Consider the following 4,243-nt stretch of genomic DNA (forward strand, 5'->3'; position numbering starts at 1 on the left):
TTATTCAGCAAGGGCTTACACACTGAATTTATAAAACAAGGATTTATTGAGTTCAAAGAAAGGAATGATGAAGATAAATTGAGAGATGTCTAAATGAAATTAAAAATTATTACCTCCTCAGAATTCAGACAGTGGCTGACTGTTGTATGCAATATCCAGTTTACAACATCAGGAATTAAAGGTATGCAACTTGATAAAGATGGATGTCTTACTTTTTTGGATACAACTTAGGCAGTTGAGAATAAATATTGTAATAATTGATCTTTCTGAATGATGTGCAAGTGCTAAATGACATTTGATCTATGGTATCAACTTCCTGCCTTTGGCACTGATGAATGGTCCTCAAGTTTTTCCTGATAAAAACATGGTCAAGCCTTCAATTAGACATATCACGATGCATCAAATAAAGTTGAATATAAATGGGTGGGAGACTCCATTACTACCATTTTAATATTAGCCCAGACTAAAGCCATTTCTACCACGTATGCTGACAGTAGAAAGGTATTGCAGATGAATGATGTTCAAATTACTCTGTCATAGTAAAGATCGGGGGAAAGGGAAGTCAAGGTCCCCTGTTTCACAGCAGCTGCCTGGTTACCTCAGTAAGTACGAAGCGGCTTCAAAAAGGTTATTAATAGCTCTATTGACATTCTGATTGAAAGTAATTTTCCAGCAGGCTTGGGTATAATTCAATAGAGATTTTATTGGCTCTCAACCAGCAATTTCAAAGAAATACTTCAATTAGTAATGTAATAATCTGTCTGTAGTCAAGGTGTATTTAGGAAATTTATGCCTTGGCTTGGATCGGAATTGTCTTACAAATAAGAGTTTGCCTGTTTGTTTGGACCAGGATTATTGTGACTCTACAAGCTATAAGGATGAAAAATATATAGTATTAGGTACTTAAGTAGATCAGAGTACATTGACTGAATCTTTGGTGCCCAGACATACTACAAGCCAGCTTTTAATTTTCTAGGCTGCATTTAAAACACAAAGTCCTCTAGTAGACTTTTGTTTCTCTTTTGCTCAAAATTCAAAAATTCATTACTCTTTTTTATGTTTCTGCCCTTTTTTATCATTTTGGAATAATAAATATTTATTTTTTCTTATGATGAAAGACTGATTCATAGATTGATGAAACTCATGAATAGATATTTCAATAGAAAGGCAATCCAGAGTTTTGGAAACAGAAATTCAAAGTGAGTTCCTATGGGAAATACAATTCCTAATTTTATTGTTATTTTTAAGCCCAATGCTTTCTCTGGTAATTAATTTTAACTGCTGCACATCGGTGTAACTTTTGTATCGCCTATGTTTTACTGTATTAAAAATAGTGTCCCTAAAGTGAAAAAGAGTCACACGAATTAAGTTCAACTTAATAAAGGAATATTAATTTGCATTACCCTTGGAATAAAGGGTCTTGGATTAAATGGAGAAGAGTTGGCAGAAAGGGAAACTTGTATTTTTCTGTAGTTTATGTGTGTTTTTTACCATGTATGTGTACTGATTGTTTAAGTACAGCATCATTAAAATCTCACAAAGTAAACATCCCCATGTAAACATCATCCAGATTAAGAAAGTGAACATTTCCCAAGCCCCAGAATTTTCCTGTGTTCCCTCTGCAGTTACTACCTCCCTAACAACTCTTCTGACTTCATGTAGCAGACAAGAGTTTTGCCTCTTCTTAAAAACTAAATATTAATGGAGTTACACAGTGTGTACTCTACAATGTCTGGCTACTTTTGTTCAGCATTGTAAGGCTCATTGATCTTATTGCACATAGTTGTAAATCATTCAGTTATCCTTGCTGTAGGATATTCTGTTGTAGGGATGCATTTATTTATTCATTCAATTGTTGACAGGCATTTAGAAACTTCAAATTTGTGGCTATTGACAGTTGTGCTGCTTTGAATATTCTAGGACATGCTTTACTGGTAAACATATGCACAGATTTCGAACGGGTATATTACCAGGACTAGAACTGTGGAGTGGTGCAGTATGCCCGTATTCAGTTTTACTAGGTATTTTCAAAGAGTTTCCCAAAATGGTTGTACTTTCATAGGCTTTTACCAACAATGTATAAGAATTCTGGTTATTTTATATTCTCAATAATACCCGACATTATCTTTTATTACCCGTTGAGTATCCTATTTATTAGTAACTTTTGTCCATTTATTCCTGTTATGTTGTCCTTTTATTGATTTATAAGTACTTTAAATACTCTGGATATGAAGTTTTTGTTGGATATATGTATTTAAAATATTTTCTTCTAGTTGATGGGTTGCCTAGGGTCTCTCTTAATTGTTTCTTATAATAAACAGAACTCCTTAAATTTAGTATAGTCAAAATGGATAGGAGATAATAGGCCATCTGTAACCCCTTCATTCTCTACTGGGGATTACCTATAAGAAGGATGGTTGCAATCAAACTTCCCTGTAAAAACAAATTAGGGACTATATACCAGAACCTTCATGCTAGTGGCATTCATGGCAGAAAGATAGGGTCCTAGCCACAAAATCATTTTGTAGTAGAAGATACATGGTCTCTCTGACTATACATTGAAAATCATCCTGAAAATTATGGACTTATGATACATAGCATTGCTGGCTGGATAATGGAGACTACTCATTTAGATTGTATAACCAACAGTAGATAACATGAAAATAATCTAAAACCAAAATGACTCTCTTTGTGTAAGTAATGTTTCCACATAAATTGCAGAAGGATAAGGATATTTTAGGGACTGCCTAAGACTTCTCCAAGAAAGAAACCAAGATAAAATATATATACAAAATAATTTTCCATGCAAAATGTTATTATACCAATGGTTCTGTGTTTCTTATACATGTTTCTTAATTCTCTCCTTGCTTTTTACAAATTTGATGTCACTTTAGGGGCATTGTGTCAATATTTAATGGAGATGGAGATGGAATATTTATATCAATATTCACTATTCGACCTAGAACATGGAATTTTTGCTTTCTGTAACAAACAGACTTACTGAATATACAAAAATATTAACATAATTTGAGAATATTAGTTTAATATGAAGTGGCTTTTGCTCTTTTTTATTTGTATGGATTTAAGGGTACAAGTGCAGTTGTGTTACATGGATGTATTGCATAGTGTTGAAGTCTGGCCTTTAGTGTACCCATCACCCAAATAGTGTACATTGTACACAATAGACTAGTATTTCATCCATCACCTCCTTTCCATTATCTCACCTTTTGGATTTCCTGGTGTCTATTATTCCACTCTGTAGGGCTGTGTGTACCCATTGCTTAGCTCCCACTTATAAGTGGGAATGTGCAGTTTTTCACTTTCTGTTTCTGAATCATTTCGCTTAATATAGCTCCATCCTTGTTGCTGCAAGAGACATGATTTTATTCTTTTTTATGGCTGAGTAGAACTCCATGACGTGTGTGTGTGTGTGTGTGTGTGTGTGTGTGTATACACACATATTTTAATGCAATCATCTGTTGCTGGACACTTAGATTGATTACATGACTTTGCTATTGTGACTATTGCTGGACTAAACATATGTGTGCAGATGTCATTTTGATTAAATGATTTATGTTCCTTTGGGTAGATAGCCAGTAGTGGAATTGCTGTATCAAGTGGTAGTTCTATTTTTAGTTCTTTGAGAGCTCTCCATATTGTTTTCCATAGAGGTTGTACTAATTTACACTCCTACCAACAATGTATAAGTGTTCCCTTTTTACCATATCCTCTCCAATATCTGTTGTTTTTGTCTTTTTAATAAGAGCGATTCTGACTGACATGAAGTGGTATCTCATTGTGATTTTAATTTTCATTTCTTTGATGTATAGTGACTTTGAGCATTTTTTCATGTGTTGGCCACTTGTATGTTTTCTTTTGAAAAATATCTGTTCATGCCCTTTGCCCACTTTCTAATGGGGTTATTTGTATTTTTCTTGTTGAGTTGTTTGAGTTTCTTGTAGATTCTGTTTATCAACCCTTTGTCACAAGCATAGCTTTGTGTCTCCGTTTTTTAGATTGTCCGTGTTCTCTGTTGATCATTTTGTTTGCTGTGCAGAAGGCTTTTCATTTAACTTTAAGCCCAATTTGTCTTTTTTTATATTGTGAATAGTGCTGTGATAAACATAAGTGTGCAGGTGTCTTTTTGATAACATGATTTATTTTCCTTCGAGTAGATACCTAATAGTAGGATTCCCGGGTTTAATGAAAGTTCTATTTTTAGTTCTTTAAGAAATTTCTGTAT

The sequence above is a fragment of the Mandrillus leucophaeus genome, unplaced genomic scaffold, assembly GCF_000951045.1.
Source record: "Mandrillus leucophaeus isolate KB7577 unplaced genomic scaffold, Mleu.le_1.0 Scaffold1020, whole genome shotgun sequence".
Classification (NCBI taxonomy): domain Eukaryota; kingdom Metazoa; phylum Chordata; class Mammalia; order Primates; family Cercopithecidae; genus Mandrillus; species Mandrillus leucophaeus.